The 9,452-nt window shown below is 38.6% G+C and overlaps 1 long non-coding RNA gene across 1 annotated transcript; it reads right to left on the reverse strand.

Annotated features, from left to right (window-relative positions):
- On the reverse strand, nt 1-1,040 carry LOC122641163. Its single transcript, XR_006329818.1, has 3 exons — nt 1,027-1,040; nt 327-339; nt 1-81 (listed from the first exon to the last, which is right to left on the reverse strand). It is a non-coding gene; the product is annotated as an uncharacterized LOC122641163 (long non-coding RNA).
- Between the last annotated feature and the right edge of the window lie 8,412 nt (nt 1,041-9,452).

A 9,452-nucleotide genomic window follows, 5' to 3' on the forward strand; every position in this document is an offset into this window, starting at 1 on the left:
TCTCCTGAATTGATAGCGAAAAAATCCAATGAAGGACTAAATGATGTCAAGAGGTCTCTGATATTAGGGAAACTCATAGTCCTGCATTCACAGACTTTAAATTTAAATTTCCACAAAAAAAAATTCATATCAACCCTGACTAAAACCACCAAAAACAGCATCAGTCATTCAAAACAAGCCATGACAATCGAGAACAATTGATGAAAGGGCTACAAAAGATCTAATATGAGTGTCTGCGTATGAAAGTAAATAAACTGTATTATACAAATGAAATAAAACGAGGCGGCAATCTGTTAAAATTTCCTGGGATTTATTACTTACAATACCTAAGCCTCCTATCTGTTACTCTGCTGACAAAAATTTGAAATTTTGGGCGGCAAGAGATAAGGGTGTACAATAGAAAGAATAAACTAGGAGCACGGAAACAGTGGCCGGAATCTCTCCCTGCAAATTAGTGAATCGCCAGGTTTAAAGATGAGATGGTGGTGGCCAAGAAAGAGCCGAAAGTAAATGATGGGGGGTATAAGCTCTCTCACCTCGCTCGCTCCTCCCAAATCGACTCTGGCCGCAAATGCTCTCCTACCGTGCTCCTTCCCGCTCCAGTCTCACCAAATTCCTACTGCCCTAGTGTAAAACCCCACTAAACCCCCAGTTACAACTTTTTCTTTTTTTGGAAAATTTTCACGTACCTCTCTGGAGGTATCACATAATTACAAAAACATCTGTCAGTTTTGGGAAATTTGGTATACCTTTTACTTTTCTAAAAAGTTAACACATGTCCCCATTATGTTAGTGTAGGATTAGCAATGTTAAAAACAATGGGTAAATTACAAAAATACCCTTACAAGAAAAAAAGAGAAAAACCTGCAACTCAACTTCCCCAATCGTGTAGAGTTTGACAAGAAAAAAGGAAGATGAGTTGCATGTATCCTTGTAGGGTACACCATGAAAGCCAAGATTTATGAGAAGCTGGTCAAACTCAAGTTCAAATCCCTTGAACTGGGGTTGTTCCTATAGTTTGTTCACCTGTTGACAAAGTTCTGGAAGTCAATGTTGATCATGTTCTTCCGTTCCCTTTCCAGTTGCCCCTCCACAATCTCATCAAGGTCATTGGCATACCTCCTCCCACCGCCCATTGTATGGACCACATCCATTACTTCAACATAGAACTGGACATCCTTGGTCTTCTTGGTCCCTACCATAATGTGGTTGTGCAGGTGGAAGTGCGCAATAAGGTGATCATCTCCTTCTCAGCAGGTTGGAAGAATGCATGTTTAATGTTACCATACATGACGTCAACAATCTCATCATGTCTTGAATCCTTGGAGCGGAACAAGACCTCCTTCAAATAGATATACCCTTGGAATTTTAGAGAGTTTGCATCATGGGAACTGAATGGGGTTCCTAGAACATTAAAAATTATACAGATAAACTAAGATCTATTACTGATTGATGGTTGTTCACACTTTTGACGGTGGCAACATGGAAAGGAACCATGATTCCATGAACTGGGAAGAGTATGGCTCCGTTCTTCTGGTCAATTTGAATCATCAATTCCTCAGGAGGGATACCTGCAACTCATCTTCCCTTTTTTCAAACCCTAAATGATTTGGGAAGATGAATTGCAAGTTTTTTCTGGTTTTTTCTTTCAAAGGCATTTTTGTTATTTTACCCATTAATTTTAACGTTGTTAGTCCTACACTGAAATGGGGGCATGTGTTAATTTTTTTAGAAAAGTAGGAGGCCTTTGAAATTTCCCAAACCTCATGAATGATTTTGTAATTACGTGATACCTTAGGAAGGTACGTGAGTTCCCTTTTTGTCTTTCTTTTTCCATCCCCCTACTTTATAAGTTATAGACTACAACTTACAACTTCTTCTTCTTTTTTTTTTGGGGGGGGGGGGGGAGGTGTAAGTGGTCTCCCAACTTATTCTCACGTTTGTCAATTATAATCGTGGAATTGGTATAAATAATCTAAACTGTGCATTAAATTCCCACCTAGTAACTGGTTTCTTCTTGTTACGATATTCAAAACCAGAAAAATAAAAGATAGCAGAGGGACTGTTCGTTGAGTTGAGAAAAGTTGGTCGCAAGCCTGCAAACTCACTCTGTTTGGGTGTCAGAGGATGATGGCGGGTAGATGAGAGAGAGAGGAGAGGGTAGGGCTGAGGATGTAGTGCTACGGGGAGCATATATAGGTTTTTTAGATAGCCAAGTCATATTCAACCAATATGACATTGTTCTACATTGTGTGTGTTAGGAATTCTAATCAATTGCTAGCCCTCTTTACGTTTGCCCATGGAGAGCAAGGTGTTTTTTACACATTGATTGCTTTGAGTGGAGCCGAGAACAAATGGGAAGAACAACTTTAGCTTCAAAGTGGTTTCTTCTGCAAAATAGAAGTTTCACAAAAAAATCTTGACAAAGTTTTAAAAAGGCAGAATTAGAAAAGATACGTTTGGAACCTCTTCTACTTTTATTTTATCTTTTAATAACCTTCTTCCTGAACTTAAAAGTTTCCATCAATCAAAATGAAGGTACCAACATCTCCCCATGGATTGTTATTAAGCAAATTCAATGACCCCACCACCAATATCTGAAGGTAGGTCCCATCTAAATCTCTCCTCCCTTACAACCAACAATTCTGGGTTCCTTGAAGACTGCAACTTATGCAATATCTATGCCAATTTCTCCAAGAAGGCTTGTAAGTTTGCCTTTAGTCGCAGACCTCATAGACATGGAGGATGTTTTGATACCGGTGTAGTGGGAGCTAGGGGCGGGGGCGAGCAGCGAGCACTAGGGTCGGAGCGAGGGAGGGCTGGAGGGAGCTGCAGAGAGATGGAGTAGGGAGGGGATGGAGAGGCGGGGAGGGTGAGGGGATGGAGAGGGCGGGATGGGGAGAGACTAGAGACAGGTGGGGGGGAGCAAGATATATGCAGGGAGAGAGGGTGAAGTGGAAGTGAAAGAGAGGGCGAGGCGGGAGTGCAAACCAAGTGAAGGGGAGAGAGATCATCGTCACAGCCTGTATAATATAAAATGAGATAAAGTAGTTTAACAGCTTAGTTCGATGGGTTTAAATCAACGGTCATTAATTTCATGACGACCTGCAAACTTATTTTCATGTACGTACCGTGACCTTTAACTCATTTCTTTTTTATTTTTTTCCCATCTGAAATGATGTTTTCTATAAAAACATTGGGGTAGGTTTCCTACATCGCTAGTGTAAGAAGGATCTGCAAGCTCTATCAAACTCTTATATCAATGAGGGTTTGGAGAATGGTATTATCCATATAAGGTTCACTTGATGTTCACATCGTCAAAATAAAAGAGAGAATGTCAATGTGGATCACCACTATTTATTATGTGATAAAGGGTATATTGAAATTTGCACAAGAGCTGCACATGCTTCTTTTTCCTAAAACAAATAGATTGCTTGTGATAAAGAACAACCTTATAAGCCCATGTGGAAATTCGAGAGTAAAAGATGTTGATGGAAATTTCACTGATTGGTTTTCAAAGTTCCTTGGGATCACGTTTGTCTATGTGGCCAAAGCTCTAGCTGTTCATCAAGCCTTGGTTTTAACTTCACTTGGGTTATTTTGGAGAGTGATTGTTTAATGGTGTTCTTTGTTGATGGTAATTTCACAACTCGCGCACTATTGTTGAACGTCTAAAGTACCCTCTCTAGTCCCAAACTGCTTCTAAACGAGTAAAAGATCATTAAAATCACTCATATGGAGTGCAACCAAATGGTACCCTAGGAGAAATTTGGGTCCCCAAAAAAATACAATCTATTTACAGCATATGTAAAGTAACAATATACAGAGTTAGATTACGTTATTGAACATTCTTTGAAGCGTGAATGTCACCATTTACTTCCCACACCTATTGTATACCCAAATTCAATTAAACGGTCAGATCACATGGTTGAAAATATTATCTCATCACCATAGGTGAAGATAAACTAGGTCCTAAAAAAACCATCATATATAACATACTGCCACAAAAAGCTCACCACCTCCCCCACCACCAAAAAAAAAAATCAAGGGTTTGCAAACATTTTTTTTTACATGTTTAAGAGGGGTACTTAAACTAGCATTCCAAGTTTCTTACTAATTGAATAGAATCATAATTTTTTGTATTGATCAATGTTCATCTCAATCATATGGCCTAACATGGTTTTTTTTTTTTTTTTTTTACCCTTGTGCATATGGTCCCTATTATTCAAATAGTGTTCAATAGGAAATGAATATCTCAAAGGGGACAGTTTCCCCACACACACGGTGGATAGAGAATCCCTTACCTATGGGTTCGTGTGTATTGGGATGGGTATTAAGAATAGTGGAAAGGACATTATTGACTTTGCATAATAAAAGGCAGAATAATAACAACCCTAGATGAGTGGGTAAATCCTACTTTGTGGGTGGCGGAAAACTTTATGAGATCTCTAATAATAAAAATTCCAAATTTTATGTACTATTCATTACCATGTGATGATGACATGTGCACTAAATTTTAGTACTTACTTAAGGAAAAAAGTTTCTTTGAACCGATGAGGCAGGATACATTAACATTCTTTGTGTCTATCTCTTTCTTGTATGAAATGACCTTACTAATTTCTTATATATAATATTATTTCATTACACCTCATTGGTTAGTGCTCGCATACACATTTGCTCGGAGAACCCTCTCCCCTGTTTTAACTATCCATTGGTAATCATAATCTACATACGCAGTGTTCCCACAGTGGGCTATTAGGAACTACGAACCTGACACCTACTTTAGCCCGTCAAAATATCCATTGTTGGCTAGTAAGAGACTCATTAAGTCAATGGTAAGTTTTATGACCACTTACTAGTTGTCTTGCTTTCTCAAATATGAACCCAAATCCATTTCAAATCATCCAATAAACAATCTACAAATGGACCAATGAACTCCTTGTTTGGTACCTTTAATGATCTCCACGATAACTCTGGAACATGGAATGTAGGGGACTTTAAGATCTATGTCCACAAAGTTTCAACCCTTACCTATCGGTTCGTGTGTATTGGGATGGGTATTAGGAATAGTGAAAAGGACATTATTGACTTTATATAATAAGGGGCAGACTAATAGCGATCCTAGATGAGTGGGTAAATCCTACTCTGTAGGTGAAGGAAAACTTTAATTATCATATTTCAAATAATAAAAATTTCAGATTTTACGTACTACACATTACCAGGTGATGATGACATGTGCACTAAATTTGAGCACTAATTTAAAAAAGTTCTTTGAGCTGATGAGGTAGAATACGCTAACACCCTTTGTGTCTTTCTCTTTTTCGTATGAAATGACCTTACTATCTTCTTATATGTGATACCATTTCATTGTACCTCATTGGTTTGTGCTTTGCACGGAGAACCCTCTCCCCTATTTTGATTACCCCTTGATAATCATAATCTACATGTGAAGTGTTCCCACAATGGGCTATTAGGAACTAGGAACCTGGCACCTATTTTAGCCGGTAAAAAAATCCACTGTTAATGGCTAGTAGGAGACTCATGAAGTCAATGGTAGGTTTTATGCCCACTTACCAGTTGTCTTGCTTTCTAAAATATGAATCCAAATCCATTTCAAATCATCCAATAAACAATCTATAAGTGGACCAATGAACTCCATGTTTGGTACACTTAATGATCTCCAAAGTATCTCTGGAACATAGAATGTAGGGGACTTCAAGATCTACATGTCTACAAAGTTTCAGCCTCATTAACCAACTATATCTCCAATAGGAATCTTGATCATCTATTTATACGTGTACGTTTCACTCATAATTAAGTGATGACAAGTTTCCTTTTATATATCTATTTCACCTGGGAGAATTATCTTAATGACACCCTGAAAAAGAAATTTATAGAAGCAAAAGGACACAAATATCACTGTTTACCAAACTACACGTTAAATGGATGTAGAGTTTGGTGATTTAGACCCTAATATCTCCTTGTATTTTATTCAATGGAATATATATGTTTATTTTATTGTAATTTTTTTTGGGTAAATTACATGTCACCCTTTGGTTTTCAATCGAAACTCCGATCACCCCCTGATTTTTGAAAAAATTCAAATCACCTCCTCTACAGTAATGGTGTTAGTCTGCAGTAGTAATTGATGTGAAAGGACTATTTTACCCTTGTACTAAAACATTAAAATTAAATTTACAATACTACCCTTCCTTCATCTTTAACTTAAAATACCCCACCCCATTCCTGCAACTCCACTAGCAGCACCGCCACCTCTGCCTCGCCCTAGTCCTGTGGTCCATTTTGATGGTTTTAGGAAGTAGAGATGATGGAGATTTTTCAGGTTCAAGCAGGAATCAAACCAGATCTGAAAGGAGGCTCTCACTTGGAGAGTATAAACGAGCCGTTTCGTGGTCCAAGTACTTGGTCTCCTCTGGTGCAGAGATAAAAGGAGAGGGTGAAGAAGAGTGGACTGCTGATTTGTCTCAACTGTTCATCGGGAGTAAATTTGCTTCCGGGCGCCACAGCCATATCTATCGTGGGATATACAAGCAAAGAGACGTGGCCATCAAGCTCATAAGCCAGCCTGAGGAAGACAAGAAGTTGGTTGTGCTGTTAGAGAAGCAATTTACATCAGAGGTTGCATTGCTCCTTCGTCTTAGGTACCTTAATATCATCTTTGTAAGCTCTCTGTTCTTGAATTTCCTCCCCTGTATTGCGTTGCTCCTTCGTCTCCGGCACCCCTAAAATTTGTTCATTCTTCCTTGGAGGAGACGGATAGGGAAGCCCAACTCATCTTCCTTTGTTTTCAAACCCTAAACGATTTGGGGAAGATGAGTTGCAGGTTTTTTCTTGCAATGGCATTTTTGTAAAGGATTACAGAGAGGAAGTTGAATTATATCATGTGACAACTATATATCGGCTGTTATCGAACAATTCCTCGAGTGCAGAGTGCAGATGCGATGGATCAAGTGCTAAAAAGCAAAATCTATAAAGAATCTCTCGACATCTAACCACCAAAAGAAAAGAAGATGGAGTCACAGTTCTGTTCTTTCATCCGAAAGGAAATGGGTAGGCGAAAAATCTCTTCGAATACGATAGCGAGGAGTTTGGATTTGTGGATTATAGAAGAGAAGGTGGGTTTGAGAAGGGACTGGAGAGGTTTAAGAAGGGAAACCTCTCCGGAGAGAAGCATAAGAGATTGAAGGAGTTTTCGGTCGGTGAATTCAGGAGAGATGAAAGAGCTCGCTGAAGGTCGTCTCTTTTTTGGTGGGAAAGCTTGAGGTGGAATGGCCATGAAGGAAACAGAGAAAGCTCGAATTCAGGTAGTAGTCTGGCACAAATAGCAGTTCAATTCGATTACACGGATAATGGGCATGGTTCGATTATGGAATAAATCAAAACTAAAGATCAAATTTACAGATAGATAATAATAATTTGTCTAGGCATACTGGAGTGCTTTTGGGGTTTTGTAGAGGACAGGCATATAAAAAACATGTTTTGAAAGAGTCAAAGAGGAAGAAGAAGAAGAAGGGAGGAGAGTCTAATCTAAGTTGCAGGTTTTTTCTTGTAGCGGCACCGGGAGTGATGTGAAGCCCAACGGCAAGGCGGATTCCGATTGCAATTGCTTGCACCTCTTTCCCTTCTTCTCCGATGCATTGCTCGACTGGACTGGCAAAGATTGAGTCTCCGGTGAACTTCTGCTGGAGATTGAGTTGCAGGTGTGAGGAAGAGGATGATTTTGGGGTTTTTAGTTGTAAGGGTAAAATCTTAAATCAACATTGGTTAAGGATTTAAATTTATTTAAATGGCTGACATCAGCACTTAACTGCATAAAACTAATATTAGGGACTAATTTGTCATTTTGAGGTTTAAATCAAGGGGTGATTTGAGTTTTTTCAAAAATCAGGGGTGATCTTAGTTTCGATTGAAAACTAGCGGGTGTCATGTAATTTACCCATTTGTTTTAATAACAAGAAATTATTCATTTTCCACCAGTTTACACTTTACATGGAAACGGTCCGAGCGTTTTAAAAAAAAAATGTTATGAGTTGGTTATGTAAGGTTAATGGGTTTGGTAGGGGTGTCAACCGGTCGGGCTCGGTCGAGTTCGGTCGGGCCTAGTCAGGCCTCACGGTGCTTAAAGCCTGCACCGTGACCGCCCATTTAAGTCTTCGGGCCGGGCCTGATCGGGCTAGGTCGGGTTTCGGGCTAATATAATCGCCTTTTAACTGGGCCTTAACCGGATTGTGGGCATGTTTAACTCTAATCGGGCCTTAACCGGGCTCTAAACGGTGCAGCCACAGATTCAATGAATATTAAAAACAAAATTATTAACGTAACAAGGGTCTGTTATTTATCCAAATATAACAAGACGTCAATTACCCTTGTAGAACTATTGTTGAGGACAAGATAGGAAATAAAGTTTGGGGATAGAAAGATCAATGCAAAGTATTAGTTGGAATACAATAAAAATAGGGAAATAAGTAAGGATGTAAACGGATCGAATTCGGTCGGATAGTGGCATTATCATATTCATATCCGATAATATTCGGATGAATTCGGATAATATCCTATCAATTTTCGGACGGATTCGAATAATTTTCGGATAGTATTTTTTGAATACAGGTTCTCTTAAATGGATATGAATACGGATCGAATACGATTTTTCGACTATCCGTTGATATATTTATCGTTTTTATATGAAGGTTAAAGTTGAGACTTGAGAGATCAGTAACTACTCTTTCTTTTACTCTTCTTAGTCTTTTATTCTCTTACGTTTTTTACTTTTGATTTTTTAATAGATCTGTAATTTCATGTATCATATTACATAAAACAATATATATAAACTAATAGCAAATCTTGAAAAAGAATCACATTATCTTAACTTATAAATTTATAAAAATACGATAACAAAATCCAATAAGATAACTTAAAAGGATAAACAAACACAGAGTTATATTTCAGATATTTTATTACCGTCGGATTGCTAAACGAATTGGATAATAGTCGATCGGATAGGGGAATTATCATATTCGTATCCGATTAGTTTCGGACGGATTCAGATTTTCCTAAACGGATACGAACGCGGATCCAATACGGATTTATGAATATCCATTTACATCCTTAGAAATAAGGTCTGAATTTTGAATTTAGGGGTATAAACGTAATATGACTATGATATCCTGGAGCCTTCGATCAGTGTAGAAACCATCTTCCCCAATTTTCTAACGCTGAGCCCTCGAGTTTGTACAGCCAAGTCCTCTGACGGCAACGTCCTCTCTCACGCCTCCTCTCTGGGTTCCAGGCGACCCTGACGGTTTCTGAATCTCGATCCTCAATTACCCGATGTGAGAGCTTCTCTCACTCACCCTGCTCTTGCTTTCATTTACACCAATAAGGGTTTTGTAGTTGTTCTTTCTGAGGAATCATATCCACTACGATTGGGGAAT

Source organism: Telopea speciosissima, chromosome 9 (assembly GCF_018873765.1).
Source record: "Telopea speciosissima isolate NSW1024214 ecotype Mountain lineage chromosome 9, Tspe_v1, whole genome shotgun sequence".
NCBI lineage: Eukaryota > Viridiplantae > Streptophyta > Magnoliopsida > Proteales > Proteaceae > Telopea > Telopea speciosissima.